Source organism: Crotalus tigris, unplaced genomic scaffold, assembly GCF_016545835.1.
Source record: "Crotalus tigris isolate CLP2741 ecotype Arizona unplaced genomic scaffold, ASM1654583v1 scf7180000018480.129879, whole genome shotgun sequence".
Lineage (NCBI taxonomy): Eukaryota > Metazoa > Chordata > Lepidosauria > Squamata > Viperidae > Crotalus > Crotalus tigris.
This window is the reverse complement of record NW_024097031.1, coordinates 1-23,631: the sequence shown is the minus strand read 5'-3', so window position 1 is coordinate 23,631 and position 23,631 is coordinate 1.

Here is a 23,631-nt window from a genome sequence, read left to right as displayed (position 1 = left end):
GAATAAGGCTGCCTGCATTGAAGCTTGTTCCAAAGAAACAGCTAGCACAAGCATTAAAAGATGCAAATACTGCAATAGCAAGTATAAGCACCAATTCACTGCAAGAAACAAACCAACTAATGTACAGCACAGCTGCAGTTATAACAGAATACCTGGGATGTAAAATCAACAAAAAAGAAAAACAAACAAACAGTGCACCAGAAAAATGGAAGGTTAGACTAGAAAATAAGATCAGCAAGTTAAGATCACATGCAAGCAAGCTAGAACAGATGAAAGAAAAGAAGCTGAAGAACAAGAAGACCAAAGAATACCTAATCAAGAAATACCACTTAGAAACAAGGAAGATCAAGGAAGCACTGGAAATAATAAAGCAACAAATAACAGCTATAGCCAGGAAAATCAGTAGATATGAAGCTCGAATTGCAAACTATAGGCAGAACCTCCAATTTCAATCCAATCAGAAACGTTTCTACCAATCCATCAATGGAGAAACTGCAAGGAATCAGTCAGTACCTGACAAGGAAGAAACAGTGCAGTTCTGGAAGCAGATATGGGATAACCCAAAGAAATACAACAAGGATGCGGCTTGGTTAAAAGAGGTGGATGCAAATAAAACAGAAGTTGAAATGAAAGAACTAGTAATAACAACAAAAATGGTAGAAAAAAGAGCAAGAAAATCAAAAATTGGTCAGCACCAGGTGAAGATGAACTGCATGGGTTTTGGTTGAAACATCTAACTGTTATACACCCACTCATTGCCAAGCAGTTCAACAATATACTACAAGGAGGAGAAATTGAAAAGTGGCTAACAACTGGGAAAACCTACCTAATAATGAAAAATCCAACAAAGGGGCAACACCAGGTAACTACAGGCCAATTACCTGCTTACCAACAACTTTCAAATTACTAACTGGTGTGGTAGCTGATGCAGTACAACAGCATCTAGTTGAAAACAATCTCTTTCCACCTGAGCAGAAAGGAAACCGCCCCAATAGCAGAGGAACAAAAGATCAACTCCTAATAGACAAAATGATCTTGGAAAACTGCAAGAGAAGGAAGACCAACCTGAATGTGGCATGGATTGACTACAAAAAGGCATTTGACTCTCTGCCACATGATTGGATAATAAAGTGCCTAGAAATAACAGGAGTCAGTAGAAACATCAGAAAATTTGTGCAAAGATCGATGGCACAATGGAAGACACAGTTGCAGATCAATGGTGAGAAGCTGGGAGAGGTTAATATCAAGAGAGGAATATTTCAAGGAGATTCATTATCACCATTACTATTTGTTATTGCACTGTTTCCTCTGTCAACAATACTGAATAACTCAGGACATGGCTATCAAACATCAAAAACATCTGCCAGACTATCCCACCTCCTTTATATGGATGATCTGAAGCTGTATGGAAAAACATCATCTGAAATAGAATCGCTGCTCAACACTGTCCGTATATATAGCCAAGATATTGTAATGGAGTTTGGCTTGGACAAATGTGCCACACTTACTATCAAACAAGGAAAAATAATGAAAACTGAAGGAATCAAGATGCCCCACGAAAATAACATTAAGAGTCTGGATGAGGAAGAGTACTACAAATACTTGGGTATCCTTCAAGCTGACAACATCAAGCACACTGAAGTCAAGAAAAAGATTAGAGGTGAATACATCAAGAGAGTGAAGAAGATCTTAAAATCCAAACTCAATGGAGGAAATACCATAAAGGCAATCAACACCTGGGCAATCCCAGTCATTAGGTACACAGCTGGAATAGTGGACTGGACTCAAGCAGAACTAAAAGCAATGGATAGGCAGACCAGAAAAATAATGACAATGAATCATGCCCTTCATCCACGCAGTGACATTGATAGACTTTATCTACCAAGGCAAATAGGTGGGCGTGGAATGCTACAAGTACATCAGATGGTTGAAGAAGAAAAAATGGCTTTGGAAGAATATCTGAAGAACAATGATGAAGATGCACTGAAATTAGTATATCAGGAAGGCTTACTAACTACTGGAGAGACCAAACTGGCCTACAAGAAAGACCAAATGAAGAACAGAATAGAGGCATGGGAAGACAAAGCACTACATGGCCAATACATGAAAAAAATAGCTGGGAAAGCAGATAATAATAAAACCTGGCAATGGCTAAGAGCAGGAAAATTGAAGAAAGAGACCGAGGGACTAATTCTGGCTGCACAAGACCAAGCCTTAAGGACAAATGCATACAAAGTCAAAATTGAGAAGACAGCAACAGACAGTAAGTGCCGCCTATGCAAAGAAGCTGAAGAAACAGTGGACCACCTGGTAAGCTGTTGCAAGAAGATTGCACAGACTGACTACAAGCAGCGGCATGACAAAGTAGCAACAATGGTGCATTGGAAGATCTGCAAAAAATATCATTTGCCTGTAAGCAAAAACTGGTGGGATCATAAAATAGAGAAAGTCATAGAAAATGATAAAATTAAACTGCTCTGGGACTTCAGAATTCAAACAGACAAGCACCTGCAACATAACACCCCAGACTTAACAATTGTCGATAAGAAAGACAAAAAGTCTGGATAGTGGATGTGGCAGTGCCTGGAGATAGCAGAATAGAAGAGAAAGAACTGGAGAAGATAACAAAATACAAAGACCTACAAATAGAAATAGAAAGACTGTGGCAAAAGCAAGCAAGGGTAGTACCAATAGTCATAGGCTCCTTGGGTGCAATCCCAAAACAACTGGAGCACCACTTGAACACAATTGGCATTGACAAATTCGCTATTAGTCAATTGCAAAAGGCGGCCTTATTAGGAACTGCTTCCATCCTGCGACGATATCTGTAATACCATCAAACATCCACATCTGCCTATCCCAGGTCCTGGGTAAGGACTCGATAGGTAGACAAAATGCCAAATCCAGTCTGAACATTCTGGCTGACTGTGCGATGATCGACAATAATCAAATGACTAACGGGGGAAGCTGATGCAGTAAACAGCATCTAGTTGAAAACAATCTCTTTCCACCTGAGCAGAAAGGAAACCGCCCCAATAGCAGAGGAACAAAAGATCAACTCCTAATAGACAAAATGATCTTGGAAAACTGCAAGAGAAGGAAGACCAACTTGAATGTGGCATGGATTGACTACAAAAAGGCATTTGACTCTCTGCCACATGATTGGATAATAAAGTGCCTAGAAATAACAGGAGTCAGTAGAAACATCAGAAAATTTGTGCAAAGATCGATGGCACAATGGAAGACACAGTTGCAGATCAATGGTGAGAGGCTGGGAGAGGTTAATATCAAGAGAGGAATATTTCAAGGAGATTCATTATCACCATTACTATTTGTTATTGCACTGTTTCCTCTGTCAACAATACTGAATAACTCAGGACATGGCTATCAAACATCAAAAACATCTGCTAGACTATCCCACCTCCTTTACATGGATGATCTGAAGCTGTATGGAAAAACAACATCTGAAATAGAATCGCTGCTCAACACTGTCCGTATATATAGCCAAGATATTGTAATGGAGTTTGGCTTGGACAAATGTGCCACACTTACTATCAAACAAGGAAAAATAGTGAAAACTGAGGAATCAAGAGGCCCCACGAAAATAACATTAAGAGTCTGGATGAGGAAGAGTACTACAAATACTTGGGTATCCTTCAAGCTGAACAACATCAAGCACACTGAAGTCAAGAAAAAAGATTAGAAGTGAATAAAGCAAGAGAGTTGAAAAGAAGATCTTACAGTCCAAACTCAATGGAGGAAATACCTAAAGGCCAATAACACCTGGGCAAGTCACAGTCATTAGGTTACACAGCTGGGGGTTCTTTTTTTTTTTTTTTTTGAAAATTAGTTTTTGTGGGGGGGAAAAAACTGACTCAAGCAGAACTAAAAGCAATGGATAGGAAGACCAGAAAAATAATGACATGGAATCATGCCCTTCATCCACGCAGTGACATTGACAGACTTTATCTACCAAGGCAAATAGGTGGGCGTGGAATGCTACAAGTACATCAGATGGTTGAAGAAGAAAAAATGGCTTTGGAAGAATATCTGAAAGACAATGATGAAGATGCACTGAAATTAGTATATCAGGAAGGTTTACTGACTACTGGAGAGACCAAACTGGCCTACAAGAAAGACCAAATGAAGAACAGAATAGAGGCATGGGACGACAAAGCACTACATGGCCAATACATGAAAAAAATAGCTGGGAAAGCAGATAATAATAAAACCTGGCAATGGCTAAGAGCAGGAAAATTGAAGAAAGAGACAGAGGGACTAATTCTGGCTGCACAAGACCAAGCCTTAAGGACAAATGCATACAAAGTCAAAATTGAGAAGACAGCAACAGACAGTAAGTGCCGCCTATGCAAAGAAGCTGAAGAAACAGTGGACCACTTGGTAAGCTGTTGCAAGAAGATTGCACAGACTGATTACAAACAGCGGCATGACAAAGTAGCAACAATGGTGCATTGGAAGATCTGCAAAAAATATCATTTGCCTGTAAGCAAAAACTGGTGGGATCATAAAATAGAGAAAGTCATAGAAAATGATAAAATTAAACTGCTCTGGGACTTCAGAATTCAAACAGACAAGCACCTGCAACATAACACCCCAGACTTAACAATTGTCGATAAGAAAGACAAAAAAGTCTGGATAGTGGACGTGGCAGTGCCTGGAGACAGCAGAATAGAAGAGAAAGAACTGGAGAAGATAACAAAATACAAAGACCTACAAATAGAAATAGAAAGACTGTGGCAAAAGCAAGCAAGGGTAGTACCAATAGTAATAGTCTCCTTGGGTGCAATCCCAAAACAACTGGAGCACCACTTGAACACCATTGGCATTGACAAATTCGCTATTAGTCAATTGCAAAAGGCGGCCTTATTAGGAACTGCTTCCATCCTGCGACGATATCTGTAATACCATCAAACATCCACATCTGCCTATCCCAGGTCCTGGGTAAGGACTCGATAGGTAGACAAAATGCCAAATCCAGTCTGAACATCTGGCTGACTGTGCGATGATCAATAATAATAATAATAATAATAATAATAATAATAATAATAATAATAATAGTAGTAGTAGTAGTAGCCCCTGCACCTCTTGAATCTGTTACCTACACAGATTTAAAAAAAATTACTAAAAGAGCATTTTGAGCCCAAGTTGTCTGTTATTGCATGGAGACATGCTTTTGAACAGAGAGATCAATGGGCTGGTGAATCAGCTAAAGAGTACATTGCTGCATTAAGAAGAGCAGCTAAGCCTTGTGAGTTTAAAGACAGAGGAAAGGCTGAGAGACAGATTTGTATGTGGGCTGAGAAACAGAGATGTGCAGCAAAGACTTTTTGCTAAAGACGACATATCGTTCCAAGATGCCTTGAGAGAGGTTACTGCAGAAGAGGCAGCAGGTGGGGCAATCAAGAATATGAGGCCTATCGGAAGTACTCCAGAAGCTGTTTCTGTGCACCACAAGGGAGTCCAAGGAAGCTCGGAAGAGGAACCTGATGAAGAAGTAGATCATCTCTACCCAACCAAAGAAGGAAAGCAGAAGGAAGGCAAAGAAAAGTCTTCAGCTGTACCCAAGTGCTTCGGGTGTGGAGGTCGCCACAAGTGGACCGACTGCAAGTTCCGTTCTGCAATCTGTAGAGCATGTGGGAAGCAAGGTCACATAGCAGCTGTGTGTCTGGGCTGTCAGAAGGTACAATCCCGAGAATAATTGAGCCTGAAAGGTACCAGGGTCCCCAGCCAAAACAGGGTGGGTTTCTGTGCTTCACGAAGAAGCATTTATAGGACAGGCACACACAAGCCACTCAAAAAGAAACTGTTACTTAAGGTGAAGTTGCAAGGAGTTCCATTGGTCATGGAACTAGACACTGGCTCTGCACTTTCAATTATTTCCATTCACACATTCAGAAAGATTTGTTCTGGTAGTGGGTTCCAGGCCAAGCTTAGGCCTTCTAATATAGTGCTAACAGACTTTCAAAACTCCAAAGTGTGTGTTAAGGGGGAGGCCACCCTTAACGTACAGTATAAGGATTTTGAAGGTCCATTAGATGTATTGATAGTGGGGGGTGAGCGCACGAGTCTCATAGGACTCGATTGGTTTGAGGCCTTGGGAATACAAGTTACAGGGCTCAATAGCATGCAAACAGTAGATCTATAGGAAGTCTGCAAAGAATTCGCAGATGTTTTCAGCCCACAGCTGGGCACATACAAAGGGCCCCCAGTTTCCTTGAAGTTGGACCCCACTGTCACTCCTATCAGAGTAAAAGCAAGGAGAGTACCTTTTGCTTTAAAAGGAAAAATTGATGCTGAATTGGACAAATTGATTCAGCAAGGAGTTTTAGAACCTGTTGACTCCAGTCCTTGGGAAACTCCCATAGTCATGCCTCTTAAGGCTAATGGGGACATCCGCATCTGTGCAGATTACAAATGCACTCTAAATAAGGCATTGCAACAACATGCCTATCCTGTACCTGTGGTCAGCCATATTCTGGCCTCCCTCAAGGGGGGGCATGTTTTTGCAAAGCTTGACTTAGCACAGGCTTATCAACAGTTGCCTGTTGATGAAGCTGCTGCTGTAGCACAAACCATTGTAACTCATAGGGGGGCATTCAAAGTCAAGAGACTACAATTTGGAGTAAATGTCGCTCCTGGAATTTTCCAAAGTGTAATGGAAAATACTTTGAGGGGTATACCAAAAGTTTGCCCCTATTTTGATGATGTCTTAATTGCTGGAGACTCCACCCAAAATCTAGCTGAGAGATTAAGGGCTGTCCTGCTGTGGTTCTGAAAACAGGACTCAAGCTTAAAAAGGACAAATGTAAAATTGGGGTGCCTTCTACAGATTTTCTGGGATTCAAAATTGATGCCAATGGGATTCATCGTGCTGAGTCCAAGCTAAAAGCTATCATGCAAGCTCCTAGGCCTACGTCCAAAGCTGGACTGCAAGCTTTTCTGGGACTCTTGAATTTTTATAAGTCATTCATTCCTAACAAGGCTAATGTAGCTGAACCACTTCATAGGCTTCTGGACAAACAGGCAGTGTGGCAGTGGTCACAGGCATATGAAGCAAGCTTCAATGAGGTTAAGGCCTTGCTAACGTCCAACAATGTGCTTGCACACTTTAATGGAACTCTTCCTGTGTGCATTGCTTGTGATGCTTCTCCTTATGGAGTAGGAGCGGTACTCAGTCACCTCAGACCGGATGGAACTCAGGTTCCTGTTGCATATTATTCCAGAACTTTGTCTTCCGCTGAAAGGAATTACGCCCAGATAGACAGGGAGGCCTTAGCTATTGTTGCTGGAATTAAAAAATTCCATGATTTTTTATATGGCAGACACTTCACGGTCTACACTGACCATAAGTCTTTGTTGGGGTTGTTTACAACTAACAAACAGACCCCCCACATCATCTCCCCCAGGATGCTCAGATGGTCAATATTCCTGTCAGCCTATGACTTTTCTTTAATTCACAAACCTGGCAAAGAAATGGGCCATGCTGATGGCCTCAGTAGATTACCCTTACAAGTAATAGAGGCTGATCCTGCCCCTGCCAGCAACATCCTTTCAATTCAGGCACTGCCTGAGTCACCTCTAAACGCCAAGGATGTGGCTGCTGAATCAGCCACAGATCTCACACTCTCTCATGTCTTATCCTGGGTCTTGTCTGGATGGCCAGAGAGTTGTCCAGGCACTGAGTTTCAGAGTTTCTGGCTGAAAAGGAACGAGTTATCCACTTTTCAGGGTTGTCTGCTGTGGGGCAGCAGAGTTGTCATTCCTACCTCAATGAGGTCTAGGGTCTTAGGTTCCCTTCACGAGGGTCATCCTGGCATTGTACGAATGAAGGCACTTGCGCGCAGCCATTTGTGGTGGCCTGGGTTAGACACGGAAATTGAGGCTAAGGTGCATGCTTGCCACCTTTGTCAGTGCTCACGCCCAGAAATGCCTCAGGCTCCTGTACATAGATGGGAAGAAACACAGTCTCCATGGTGTAGGGTGCACATCGATTACGCTGGGCCCTTTCAGGGTCAATTCTTCTTGGTCCTGGTTGATAGCTATTCAAAATGGCTTGAGGTTGTACCTGTCTCTTCCACCACCACTGCAAAGACTATCCAAGTACTGAGGGGGATTTTTGCTGCACATGGGCTTCCGGATGTTTTGGTGTCTGACAATGGCCCTCAATTCACTTCTTCCAAATTCCAAGCTTTCTTACAGGCCAACATGATTCATCATGCCACCTCTGCACCTTTCCACCCTTCCACCAACGGGATGGCTGAACGGATGGTCCGCATCACCAAGGATGCTTTAAAGGAACTGACCTATTGGGACTGGCATCACAGGTTGGCTGATTTTCTCCTTGCTTACTGCACCACACCTTCAACTTCTATGGGGAGAAGCCCAGCTGAACTTCGCTGGGGGCGCAAACTGACTACTAAACTTGACCGGTTGCATCCGGACAGACTGCCTCCTACGTTTACACAGCCCAGGGCACCGAGGCAATTGCTAGTGGGCACCCCGGTTTGGACTCGTAACTACGGGCCTGGTCATTTGTGGGTTCCTGCTGTAGTATGTAAGGTTACAGGTCCCTTGTCATACGAGGTCTCCTTGGATGACGGTCGTATCCTGTGACAGCATATCAACCAGCTGCGTACAAGACTGGACTCACTTTCTGAGACTCCTGGGTCTTTTCCAGGGGGGGAGGGGGACCTATACAGGCAAAGGCAAGGGTGTTGGCAGCAGCCAGGCACCGACAGAGAGGCCACTGACAGCCAGTCGCAAGATTCCGCGAGTGTTCCGAACAGGAATTCAGGAGAACCAGCTACCACACAGGCTACAGTGCCTACTACAGCCAGGGAGTCACCCCAGGGGCATAATCATTACCCACTTACACCTTTCAGCACTCCAGTCAGGGAGAATAACCGGGAGCATCCTAATAACTCAAACATTGCAAGAGAGCTGGCACACAATCAACGCAATTGGCCCAACATTGCCACTGTCCCCAGAAAAGGACACTCTCACAGGGAAGTGATAGAAGGGCCAAATCCAGATCCTGAAACCTCTGGTTCAACGGAGGGGGCAACTGAGTTTTGGGACAGTATTGAAATTACAGACAGTCCTACTATGGAATTGGGGAGTGGAGGAAGGCAGCCTCACGCTAGGTCCAGTGTGGGCCTGAGAGGCTCTTCAGAGTTGCCCAACAGTGGCAGCCTTCTAAAGGGGCCAGAAAGCCTGCAACTAGGCAGGTCAACCAGGTTAGGGAGAGAACAAAGTCCTGGTCTGATGAGCCCGGTGGGCAAGCAAGCAGGCCAGGCAATGGGGCATGGCCCATGGGGGCCACCAGGGTCTGAGAAAGGGGGTGAACCTATAGCCTCCTCTGGACAAGGTGTACCTGGGAATTATAGGGCCTACGAAGATCACAGAGAGCTAAGAGGTCTCCCAAATATCTTGAAGATTTTATAACTCTGCTGGCCAAGCAGAAGGAGTAAGAGGGTATTTCTGTGGAAGCTGGAAAAGGGAACACTGGGGAATTAATCTCCAGAACTATACCATGGTACCATTGAGCAGGGGTGGACACACCACGCTCGTGTTGAGGTCGCGTGTAATTATTCATATAGTCTTAGCCAGGGGGGAAGGGGTGTTGTGTCCCGAGCCTGCAAAGGCAGGCTCGGGACATTGCAATGGTCCCGGGCAGTTGCAAGCTGCCTGGGACCAGATTGGCAGGCACCGGCACTTGCGCACATGCGCGAGGCACGCAGCACACCTAAATGTTGCTTTTTGGCCCGGGGATCGTCTTTAAGAGAGGCTGAGAGGTTTGTTCTCCTCAGTGTTGTAACGGGGGCTACTGAAGACTAATAAAGAGTTCCTGAAACTACAGAATGCCTTGCGAAGTCATTGCCATTAACCGAGGACTCAACAGTCACCATTACTATTTGTTATTGCACTGTTTCCTCTGTCAACAATACTGAATAACTCAGGACATGGCTATCAAACATTAAAAACATCTACCAGACTATCCCATCGCCTTTACATGGATGATCTGAAGCTGTATGGAAAAACATCATCTGAAATAGAATCGCTGCTCAACGCTGTCCATATATATAGCCAAGATATTGCAATGGAGTTTGGCTTGGACAAATGTGCCACACTTACTGTCAAACAAGGAAAAATAGTGAAAACTGAAGGAATCAAGATGCCCCACGAAAATAACATTAAGAGTCTGGATGAGGAAGATTACTACAAATACTTGGGTATCCTTCAAGCTGACAACATCTTGAAGTCAAGAAAAAGATTAGAGGTGAATACATCAAGAGAGTGAAGAAGATCTTAAAGTCCAAACTCAATGGAGGAAATACCATAAAGGCAATCAACACCTGGGCAATTAGGTACACAGCTGGAATAGTGGACTGGACTCAAGCAGAACTAAAAGCAATGGATAGGAAGACCAGAAAAATAATGACAATGAATCATGCCCTTCATCCACGCAGTGACATTGATAGACTTTATCTACCAAGGCAAATAGGTGGGCGTGGAATGCTACATGTACATCAGATGGTTGAAGAAGAAAAAATGGCTTTGGAAGAATATCTGAAGAACAATGATGAAGATGCACTGAAATTAATATATCAGGAAGGCTTACTGACTACTGGAGAGACCAAACTGGCCTACAAGAAAGACCAAATGAAGAACAGAATAGAGGCATGGGAAGACAAAGCACTACATGGCCAATACATTAAAAAAAATAGCCGAGAAAGCAGATATTAACAAGACCTGGCAATGGCTAAGAGCAGGAAAATTGAAGAAAGAGACCGAGGGACTAATTCTGGCTGCACAAGACCAAGCCTTAAGGACAAATGCATATAAAGTCAAAATTGAGAAGACAGCAACAGACAGTAAGTGCCGCCTATGCAAAGAAGCTGAAGAAACAGTGGACCACCTGGTAAGCTGTTGCAAGAAGATTGCACAGACTGACTACAAGCAGCGGCATGACAAAGTAGCAACAATGGTGCATTGGAAGATCTGCAAAAAATATCATTTGCCTGTAAGCAAAAACTGGTGGGATCATAAAATAGAGAAAGTCATAGAAAATGATAAAATTAAACTGCTCTGGGACTTCAGAATTCAAACAGACAAGCACCTGCAACATAACACCCCAGACTTAACAATTGTCGATAAGAAAGACAAAAAAGTCTGGATAGTGGACGTGGCAGTGCCTGGAGACAGCAGAATAGAAGAGAAAATAATAAAATACAAAGACCTACAAATAGAAATAGAAAGACTGTGGCAAAAGCAAGCAAGGGTAGTACCAATAGTCATAGGCTCCTTGGGTGCAATCCCAAAACAACTGGAGCACCATTTGAACATCATCATCGGCATTGACAAATTTGCCATTAGTCAATTGGAAAAGGCGGCCTTACTAGGAACTGCTTCCATCCTGTGACAATATCTGTAATACCATCAAACATCCACATCTGCCTATCCCAGGTCCTGGGTAAGGACTCGATAGGTAGACAAAATGCCAAATCCAGTCTGAACATCTGGCTGACTGTGCGATGATTAATAATAATAATAATAATAATAATAATAATAATAATAATAATAATAATAAAGAATATCTGAAGAACAATGATGAAGATGCCCTGAAATTAGTATATCAGGAAGGGTTACTAACTACTGGAGAGACCAAACTGGCCTACAAGAAAGACCAAATGAAGAACAGAATAGAGGCATGGGAAGACAAAGCACTACATGGCCAATACATTGAAAAAAATAGCTGGGAAAGCAGATAATAATAAAACCTGGCAATGGCTAAGAGCAGGAAAATTGAAGAAAGAGACCGAGGGACTAATTCTGGCTGCACAAGACCAAGCCTTAAGGACAAATGCATACAAAGTCAAAATTGAGAAGACAGCAACAGACAGTAAGTGCCGCCTATGCAAAGAAGCTGAAGAAACAGTGGACCACTTGGTAAGCTGTTGCAAGAAGATTGCACAAACTGATTACAAGCAGCGGCATGACAAAGTAGCAACAATGGTGCATTGGAAGATCTGCAAAAAATATCATTTGCCTGTAAGCAAAAACTGGTGGGATCATAAAATAGAGAAAGTCATAGAAAATGATAAAATTAAACTGCTCTGGGACTTCAGAATTCAAACAGACAAGCACCTGCAACATAACACCCCAGACTTAACAATTGTCGATAAGAAAGACAAAAAAGTCTGGATAGTGGACGTGGCAGTGCCTGGAGACAGCAGAATAGACGAGAAAGAACTGGAGAAGATAACAAAATACAAAGACCTACAAATAGAAATAGAAAGACTGTGCAAAAGCAAGCAAGGGTAGTACCAATAGTAATAGGCTCCTTGGGTGCAATCCCAAAACAACTGGAGCACCACTTGAACACCATTGGCATTGACAAATTCGCTATTAGTCAATTGCAAAAGGCGGCCTTATTAGGAACTGCTTCCATCCTGCGACGATATCTGTAATACCATCAAACATCCACATCTGCCTATCCCAGGTCCTGGGTAAGGACTCGATAGGTAGACAAAATGCCAAATCCAGTCTGAACATCTGGCTGACTGTGAGATGATCGATAATAATGGGATCATAAAATAGAGAAAGTCATAGAAAATGATAAAATTAAACTGCTCTGGGACTTCAGAATTCAAACAGACAAGCACCTGCAACATAACACCCCAGACTTAACAATTGTCGATAAGAAAGACAAAAAAGTCTGGATAGTGGACGTGGCAGTGCCTGGAGATAGCAGAATAGAAGAGAAAGAACTGGAGAAGATAACAAAATACAAAGACCTACAAATAGAAATAGAAAGACTGTGGCAAAAGCAAGCAAGGGTAGTACCAATAGTCATAGGCGCCTTGGGTGCAATCCCAAAACAACTGGAGCACCACTTGAACACCATTGGCATTGACAAATTCGCTATTAGTCAATTGCAAAAGGCGGCCTTATTAGGAACTGCTTCCATCCTGCGACGATATCTGTAATACCATCAAACATCCACATCTGCCTATCCCAGGTCCTGGGTAAGGACTCGATAGGTAGACAAAATGCCAAATCCAGTCTGAACATCTGGCTGACTGTGCGATGATCGATAATAATAATAATAATAATAATAATAATAATAATAATAATAATAAATAATAATACAAGAAAGACCAAATGAAGAACAGAATAGAGGCATGGGAAGACAAAGCACTACATGGCCAATACATGAAAAAAATAGCTGGGAAAGCAGATAATAACAAGACCTGGCAATGGCTAAGAGCAGGAAAATTGAAGAAAGAGACCGAGGGACTAATTCTGGCTGCACAAGACCAAGCCTTAAGGACAAATGCATACAAAGTCAAAATTGAGAAGACAGCAACAGACAGTAAGTGCCGCCTATGCAAAGAAGCTGAAGAAACAGTGGACCACTTGGTAAGCTGTTGCAAGAAGATTGCACAGACTGACTACAAGCAGCGGCATGACAAAGTAGCAACAATGGTGCATTGGAAGATCTGCAAAAAATATCATTTGCCTGTAAGCAAAAACTGGTGGGATCATAAAATAGAGAAAGTCATAGAAAATGATAAAATTAAACTGCTCTGGGACTTCAGAATTCAAACAGACAAGCACCTGCAACATAACACCCCAGACTTAACAATTGTCGATAAGAAAGACAAAAAAGTCTGGATAGTGGACGTGGCAGTGCCTGGAGACAGCAGAATAGAAGAGAAAGAACTGGAGAAGATAACAAAATACAAAGACCTACAAATAGAAATAGAAAGACTGTGGCAAAAGCAAGCAAGGGTAGTACCAATAGTCATAGGCTCCTTGGGTGCAATCCCAAAACAACTGGAGCACCACTTGAACACCATTGGCATTGACAAATTCGCTATTAGTCAATTGCAAAAGGCGGCCTTATTAGGAACTGCTTCCATCCTGCGACGATATCTGTAATACCATCAAACATCCACATCTGCCTATCCCAGGTCCTGGGTAAGGACTCGATAGGTAGACAAAATGCCAAATCCAGTCTGAACATCTGGCTGACTGTGCGATGATGCACAATAATAATAATAATAATAATAATAATAATAATAAAAAATAGTAAAGTTGGAAGGAACCTTGGAAGTCATCTAGTCCAACACCCTGCTCAGGCAGGAAATCCTATACCATTTAAGACAAATGGCTATCCAGTCTCTTCTTCAAAACTTCCAGTGTTGGAGCATTCACAACTTTTAGAGTCAGGTAGTTCCACTGGTTAATTGTTCAAACTGTCAGGAAGTTTCTCCTTGGTTCTAGGTTGCTTCTCTCCTTGATTAGTTTCCACCCGTTGCTTCTTGTCCTGCCTTCAGGCACCTTGGAAAATAGCTTGACTCCCTCTTCTTTGTGGCAGCCCCTGAGATATTAGAACACTTCTATCATGTCCCCCCTCGTCCTTTCTTCACTAAACTAGACATACCAATTCCAGCAACCGTTCCTTATATGCTTTAGCCTCCAGTCCCCTAATCATCTATGTGGCTCTTCTCTGTACTCTTTCTAGAGTCTCAAAATCTTTTTTGCATTGGGGTGACCAAAACTGGATGCAGTATTCCAAGGGTGGCCTTACCAAGGCACTGTAAAGTGGTATTAACACTTCACGTGATCTTGATTCTATCCCTCTGTTAATGCATCCTAGCAGTGTATTGGCTTTTTTGGCAGCTGCAGCACAGTGCTGGCTCATATTTAGGTGATCGTCTACTAGGACTCCGAGGTCCCTCTCACAGTTACTACTTTTGAGCATGGTGCCACCTATGCTGTACTTGTGCATTTGGTTTTCTTGCCTAAATATAGAACCTTACTTTTTTCACCATTGAATTTCATTTTGTTAGATTGTGCCCAGTGTTCAAGTCTGTCCAGATCCTTCTGTATCTTAAGCCTGTCTTCTGGAGCGTTGGCTATTCCTGCCGGCTTGGTGTCATCTGCAAATTTGATGAGTTCCCCATCTATCCCCTCGTCCAAATCGTTGATATAGATGTTGAAGAGCACTGGGCCCAGAACAGAGCCCTGGGGCACCCCACTACACACTTTCCTCCATGTAGTGCTGTTCCATTGAGGACCACAAGCTAAGTATTGCCGGTCAGCCAGCTACGGATCCATCTGGATGCTATCTACCCCACATTTTTCTATCTTGTCAAGTAGTAGATTGTGATCTATTTTATCAAATGCCTTACTGAAGTCCAAATAAATTATGTCCACAGCATTTCTCTGATCCACTAATTTTGTCACTTGGTCAAAGAATGCAATAAGATTTGTCTGGCATAATCTATTTTTGACAAACCCATGTTGGGTTTTAGTAATGACTTTGTTTGCCTCTAGGTTTTTGGTGATTCGTTATTTGATTATCTTTTCCAGGATCTTCTCAGGTATTGAGGTCAGGCTGATAGGTGTGTAATTTCCTGGGTCCATTTTTTTCCTTTTTTGTAGATGGGAACTACATCAGCTCTTTTTCAGTTCTCTGGTAGTTCCCCTGTGGTCCAGGATCTTTGAAAAATATAGTTCAGTGGTTCTGAGATCACATCTGCCAGTTCCTTGAGAACCTTGGGGTGTAATCCATCTGGTCCTGGTGATTTGAACTCGTCTAGACTGGGACAGGTGCTCATTTACCCTTTTCTTGCTTATCTTAACTTGTATTTCTATTTTGTTTTTTATGGCACTATTTTTGATAGGTTGGTCTGTTTTTTCCCTTTGTGTAAAGACAGATGCAAAAAACAAGTTAAATAGTTCTGCTTTCTCCCTGTTGCTTGTCACCTTCTTGCCACTTTCACCCACTAATGGACCAATCATTTCCTTCACTTTTTTCTTGTTTTTTACATGTTGAAATAAGCTTTTTTTGTTATCTTTCACTTTGGTTGCAAGCCTTAGTTCATTTTGAGCCTTGGCTTTCCTCACTTCATCTTTGCAGACTTGGGCTATTTCCTGATATTCTGTCTTAGCTATGTGTCCCTCTTTCCACTTTCTATACTTGTCCTTTTTATCTTTCAATTTATCAGAGAGTTCTTTATGCAGCCATGCTGGTTTCTTTTGAGAGCTGTTATTTTTCCTCTTTGTTAGTATTGTGCTAGACTGTGCTTTTATTATCTCATTTTTCAAAATTTCCCAAGCTTCTTGAGTTGTTTTCCCCTTGAGGATTCTCATCCATGGAATCCTTCCCAAGCCCTCTCTAAGTTTATTGAAATTAGCTCTCTTGAAGTCCAAGACTCTAGTTTGACTGTGTTCTATTGCTTGCTTGCTTCTATAATGTTGAATTCTAATATTGCATGATCACTTCCTCTCAGGGTTCCTATGTCTTCAACACCTTCTATCATTTCATCTCTGTTAGTGAGAATTAGATCCAAAATGGCTAATCCCCTAGTTCTCGTCTCTACTTTTTGGGATACAAAGTTGTCTGCTAGGTTTGCCAGGAATCTGTTTGATCTTCCACTTGATGCAGAGTTTGTCTCCCAATTGATGTCAGGGTAGTTAAAATACCCCATTACTATTGTGATGTGCTTCCTATATACCTTAATTAGCTGGCTAGCAAAAAGTTTTGGCTAGAAGAATTATCTTTAGTCTAATGTTTATGTATCTGAAGGCTAAAATTACATAAAAAGTCCTGCATACTAGAGAGCAGTTCCTATCTAATTTTTGAGTAGAAAAACAGCTCTAAGTCAGGGCAACAGTATTATTTGTACTTGGATGAAGTACAGTAAAATCTGAGAAAGTTACAAACAATTCCTTCCTTATTAGTGATTTGTAGCCTCTTGTAGTATCATTTAACCAACAGTGTGCCAATATAAAAGTAACGAAGAGGTGATTTATCTTGTCACAAAGATGATGATTTATAGGAGGCTGTAAAATAATAAGAAAATTGCTACAATATCACAGTTTAAGTAGCTAAGAGGAAAAAAGCAAGCACAATACTTTGTTAAAACTTCCAAGGTGAAATATTGTTCTGGTTTATCTTTGATACCTTAGCTAGTAAAGCATAAGCATATGCTATATCAAACTCATAAACCATTTGCATGTTCTACAGTTAGTTATTTTCTAAAAGTTCTGTTCTATTCAGGGGAAATGAGCAAATGCTACACATTGGTTTACCCACTCTCTCCTCACAGGTTTCCATCTCAGTATCAGATGAACATGAGCATCAGTCAGCAGTTCAAAAACAAGAGTCTATTCAAGGGTGAGTTTGCTCTAAAATTAATTCACTTGGTTGTCACAGCAGTAAAGAGGGTTGGATTTCAACTCACATTATCCAAGAGTCAGTATAGTAAAACTGGAGACTCTTAAGTGGGGGAAAAGTAGCTTAGAATATTATGTCCAAATTTGGTGAACAACTACATTCTTTATTCATAAGTGAAGAACTGAGAGGACTATCAGTGTGTCCAGACACCGAAGATGACTTGAGAAGGAGTAGTAACAGTGACAGTTCTCAAAGACTGTGAGAAGAAAGATGAAGTGTTTAGGTGGTTCTTTTAATCAAATAAAATGTTAAAAACACAACGTGGATTCTTTTTACTGAAATAGTTTAGATCTGGGGTGTCAAACTGCCAGCCCATGGGCCGGATGCGTCATGACGAAACTGCCCCCATCCCATTACCGGCAATGGAAAAAAAGTCGCAACACATTGTGACACGTCACATGATGTTGCGAGTTTGACACCCCTGGTTTAGATGGTAACTATGAGAGGGATCTCGGAGTCCTAGTGGGCAATCTTTTAAATATGAGCCAGCCGTGTGCTGCAGCTGCCAAAAAAGCCAACACAGTGCTAGGCTGCATTAACAGAAGAATAGAATCAAGATCACATGAAGTGTTAATACCACTTTACAATGCCTTGGTAAGGCCACACTTGGAATACTGCATCCAGTTTTGGTCACCACGATGTAAAAAAGATGTTGAGACTCTACAAAGAGTACAGAGAAGAGCAACAAAGATGATTAGGGGACTGAAGGCCAAAGCGTATAAGGAAATGTTGCTGGAATTGGGTATGTCTAGTTTAGTGAAGAGAAGGACGAGGGGGGACATGATAGTGTTCCAATATCTCAGGGGCTGCCCCAAAGAAGAGGGAGTCAAGCTTTTTTCCAAAGCACCTGAAGGCAGGACAAGAAGCAACGGGTGGAAACTAATCAAGGAGAGAAACAACCTAGAATTAAGGAGAAACTTTCTGACAGTTAGAACAATTAATCAGTGGAACAGCTTGCCTCCAGAAGCAGTAAATGCTCCAACACTGGAAGTTTTTAAGAAGAAACTGGACAGCCATTTGTCCGAAATGGTATAGGGTTTCCTGCCTGAGCAGGGGGTTGGACTAGATGACCGCTAAGGTCCCTTCCAACTTTATCATTATTATTATTATTATTAAGTTCATCTATTTCCTCTGTTTGGTTGGGTGGCCTGTAGTATACACCTATGGCAATGTCATTTCCCCCCTTTTACATTGAGCCAAATGCATTCAAGACAGTTTTCATCATTGTTGTGCTATATTTCTGTGGAAATGTAGTTATTTCTTACAGAGAGAGCAACTCCACCTCCTCTTTTATTTGGTCTGTTTCTTTTAAATAATTTAAATCCCTCTGGCTCTGTGTTCCATTTGTGGATTTCATCCCACCATGTTTCCGTAATGGAAACAATATCATATCTGCCCTCATTAACCTGAATTTCTAGTTCACACTGTTTGCTGTTCATCTTCTATTCCTTTAAAAATTAGACATTGCTTATCAATCGGTTATAAAAATAGCGAAATGGTTGGGCAGAGGAAATTAGAACCATTTCAATCATTACTTTCAACCAAAGTCAGTATTCCAGTCAGGAATTTAGGACTGAACACAGAGAGGAAAATAATGTGGACTTCTTTCAGGTTTCATTTGCCTCATGTTTCTACACTCAGAATATAAGGAAAAAGAGAGAGGTTGTGTTAATCAAAAGGATTCAAAACATTTGTCAGATCCTGCAATATAAGAGTAAGTAAAACAAGAAGAAGAAAAGAAGAGTGTTAGAACTGCAAATGGAGGGAATGAAACTCCATCGCATGACTTACAGCTGAATCTGACTAGAAGGTGCCATGTCAAAAGGGAATGTTGCGGGTGTTATTTCTGATGCAGTGGTGACTATACCAATGAGAAAATCTCCTGGCCTGTAATAGCTGCATGGCTTTTCTCCATCCTGGTGGTCCAAAATCAGTGGGCACTTCATACCCAGCTTCCCACAGAGTGGCTGGGGCAGCAGCAGCACCAGAAGCAGCATCAGAAGGAGAAGCAGAAGCAGGAGGTCCATAATTCATGGGGCTGAATCAATTTCCTTCCCGTTTCTAAAGAAGAATTAAAATAATTGGAAGCATTCTCACAGGATGGAATATCTAATAGTTTTCCTGACTGAAACAGAGATAAACCAAGATTTACCTGGAAGAGAAAGTACATTCAAGAGCACAGCTCCTGCCTGTCCCGTATCTTGTGCCTCAAAGAGCATAACCTGAATTTTTTATCCTTTTCTGAGGCAAGATCCCTTCCACGTTGCTTCAGTCTGATGTTTACATCAAAGGCAGTCACTGGAGACCTAGGAGAAGAGGTCTCAGAGACAGGGATGGTGATGATTGCCCTGAGAAGGAGCTTCTGCTCTTGGGACCCTGAACTTCTTCCATGTAAGGAGGGGTAGCTGGAGAAAAGCCGGTTAGAGAAAAGTCACAGATAGACCCCTTGGGGCAGTGTTCTGTAGTGGTCTTAGTCCTTCCTGTTAGGACATGTCCAGAAAGTCATGCTGGATGGAGAAAGTCCAACAGCCAGGAAAGTGACTTCTGCTGTCCTTCAATGGGGCTTCTTGCCTCCAGAGGCTGCTAGGGAAGGTCACCCAGAGTGATGGACTTTGGTGCTATTCTAGGTGGGTGACCCTTACCTCTAGTGCTGCCTGTGCTTTATCTCCATGGAAGCAGTATCCTTGAACCCAACTTGATGTTAAGAGTTTGGGATTTTCTTTTCAACAAGATCTCCATGTATTAATCCTAATTTGGAACTGATTTATAATTCCTTGTAACTGAAGTGAAATTTCATTTGCTATCTTTTCTAGAAAGATCATTTTTTGCATGAGACCTGGCTAAGAGGCAGGAAAGGGACAGCCTGGGATAGCACCATTGGCACAGAGAGAGAAAATTGTAGAGTGGGTAGAAGTTTTAATTTCCTTGACACTTTCTGTGTTGTCTTTCCATACTGATACAATGAGAGCCATTAAATTTTGACATTTCTTGGTTTAAATAAAACAATTGTGCTGTTAAGTCTGTAGTTGAGATGGTTGCAGCGCCCGCAGTATGGTGGATAGTGTGACCTGATTTCTTGCCACAACCAACCGGAAGTTGGTTTAGGGAGACCTGGTGGCAGTTCCTCTGGTTGTGTCGATGCACTTGGTGTTTTGCGACTTCTATGACATTCCTATCTCTGAGGCTTTTTTTGTCCTCCCCAGAAGACTTTCAAGTGCTTGTAGATCAGATTCCCTGTGTTCTGGTTTATCTTGGTCGATCGTTGATAGATTATGTTTCTTATCTGGAGGGGGGATGTCAATATGGACAGCTTGGCCTAGAAGGGAGAACTGGAGGGTTGAGTGGGAGGGGGATGGGCAGGTCCATCCTTACAATGAGGACCATAGGATGACCAATATCCCAGGTCCATTATTTGAAAGTTGTCCCACTGTTCAGTTCTCAGCTTCCACTCTCACTGCCTGGCTAGCAGATCTTCAGTGGCTCCCATTCTGGGTGTTGCTTCTGAATGCCAGCCTGATGTGTAAGAAGGCTTCTCTCACCCATGATGTTGCCTGCCCTGTCTCACTGAAGTCCAGTTGTACCCCCAGAGGGGAGGAAACTGTTATGTCCTGGGCCAGCAGGCACAGGTTGCAGTGATTGGACCGGGCAGACCATGTGGACAAGAAAGGCTGTTTCCAGCCTTGCAATGATTGGCCAGCAAGATATTGTGCTGCCTGGGACAAGAAAGGCTGCTTCCAGCCTTTGCAATGATTGGCCAGCAAGGTATAATGCAGGGGGGGCTATAAAAGGGGGCCGCATCATTTTAAAATCTGTTCTGTTGGTGTTGCAATAAAGGAGACTGTTGGAACTCGTTGCTTCGTCTCAATGCCTCTTTTCCTGAAACAGAACATTGGAGACGAGGATGGGATGCCTGCAAGAAGCCAAGCTGACTTACCACAGGGGGGCTTGCAGCTTGGAGAAGTGTGGCTCCTGGAGACTGACTTAGCCTGCCAGCACTGAGACGCTGGAGGTAAGCTCAAAAGAGGGGGGGCCCTTCTCAATCCTTGCAGCAAGAGGCGTGGACGAAGTTCCTGGGCTGAAACAATGGCAAAGATAGGCCGGCTTTCAGAATTTGACACAGCTCACCCAGAACGCTGGAGCTCATATGTGGCTCACGTGGAGAACTACCTCCGGGTGAATCAAATTCGTGAAGATAACCTCAAAGTTGCCACGTTGCTGTGTGTGTGTGGGCAAGAGACCTTTGAGATTGCGGAGAATCTGGTCGCCTCAGCACCATTGGAATCAATCACCTACACAGAATTGAAGAGGATGCTTCGAGAGTATTTTGAACTGAAGCTCTCAGTGATTGCCTGGTGACATGTGTTCAAGCAGAGGGACCAGAGGCCTGGTGTCTGCAACAGAGTTTGTTGTGGCCATGCAACAAGGAGCTAGGCCCTGCGAATTCAAAGACTTGGAGGAGAGACTGAGAGATCAGCTGGTTTGTGGCCTGTGAAGCCCGGAGTTGCAGCAGAAGCTCTTCGTGAAGGAAGGCCTCACGTTCCAAGATGCCCTGAGGGAAGTTTCAGCTGAAGAAGCAGCAGGCAGAGCTGTGAAGGCCTTGCGGCTCTCCAAGCTCCCTCAAGTTCCAGCCACCGTCCATCAAGAAGTTGCTCATGAAGAACAGGATCCAGAATTGGAAGTGGACCAGCTGCATCAGACTCCAGGGAGAAGGCCTCACGGAGGGAAGGCCCAGCCAGCATCATCCCCTCAGTGCATCGGGTGTGGAGGCCGCCATCACTGCGCAGACTGCCGTTTCTGCTCCACCATCTGCAGGGCCTGTGGGAGGCAAGGCCACATTGCCTCCATCTGTTTGGGTCGCCAGAAGGAACGTTACCCAGAAGAATTGCCTCAGAAAGGTACCAGGGTCCCCAGCCAGAACAGGGTGGGCTTCTTCATGTCACGTAGGACCGTTTTTAGAATGGGGGTCCACAGGCAACTTAGGAAGAAGCTTCACATCAATGTGAAGTTGCAAGGGGTCAATGGAACTGGACACTGGGTCTGCTCTATCGATCATCTCCCTAGACATCTTCAACAAGGTCTGCAGCAGAAGTGGCCTACGGGTGAAACTCAGGCTATCAAACCTCATCCTCACAGATTTCCAAAATTCCAGAGTCAACGTGAGGGGGGAGGCCACACTCAAGGTGCAGCGTAGGAATTTTGAGGGGCTACTGGATGTAGTTGTGGTTGGGGGAGACCGTACAAGTCTCATTGGACTTGACTGCTTTGAGGCCCTGGGAATTCAGGTGACTGGAATACACAGCGTGCAAACAACAGGCCTGGCTGGGGTCTGCAAGGAGTTTTCAGATGTGTTGAGTCCAGAACTTGACTCCTACAAAGGCCCTCCTATTTCTCTGAGGCTAGACCCAGCCATAGCCCCCATTAGAATCAAGCCACGCAGGGTGCCCTTTGCCTTAAAGGGAAAAATAGATGCAGAGCTGGATAAACTGATTCAGCAGGGTATCTTAGAGCCTGTGGACAGTAGTCCATGGGAAATGCCCATAGTTACGCCACTGAAGGCCAATGGGGAAGTCCAAATCTGTGCGGACTATAAGTGCACGCTTAACAAAGCGCTGCAGCAGCATTCGTACCTAGTACCAGTGGTCAGTCACATTCTAGCCTCCCTCAAAGGGGGGGGCAGATTTTTGTTAAGCTTGACCTGGCTCAGGCCTATCAACAATTGCCAGTTGGGGGCTTCCGGTACGAGGCGACGGCGATGGCGGCTATCTTTTAGCCGTCCAGCTGGGGAAGTGTCAGAGCCGCGGAGCACAGCGTGCATCAGCTGGCCCGCGGCTCGGAATTCCCTTCCCGGGCAAAGGGAAGGGACAGAGAACGCAGGAATAGAGGTAGAACCCCTAAACCCCCTCTGGATTTATTTCTAGAGGGGGTGAAAGGAGTGTTCCCTCGGAGCTCCTGCTGATCTCCGCCTCCCAGCTGTTTTTGCTTCCTAGGAAGCAAAAGAAACCGCCGCTTCTATCTCCGTGGTTATAGTATTTTGGTGAGTAATTTTTAAACGGACGGAGCAGTTTAAAGGATTTTTGTTATATACTTTAGGTGTTTATTTTTTTTTATTATTTGATTTTTAATATTTTTCCTCCTTTTCTTTATTATATTAGTGAAAGGATTTAAGATGGCGTTTTGAAAGTGTCGGAGTTTTTTTTCCTTTCCCTTTTGTTTTACTTTCCCTTTTTAAGGACTGGCTTTTGCTTTTGCGTTTGGCTTAGAATTTTTTCTTTTGAATTGTTTGCTCTTTTATCTTTTATTCTTTGGATTTTCTCTGGATTTTCAAGGACTATAGTTTGTCTCTTTTTAAATTCTTTTTC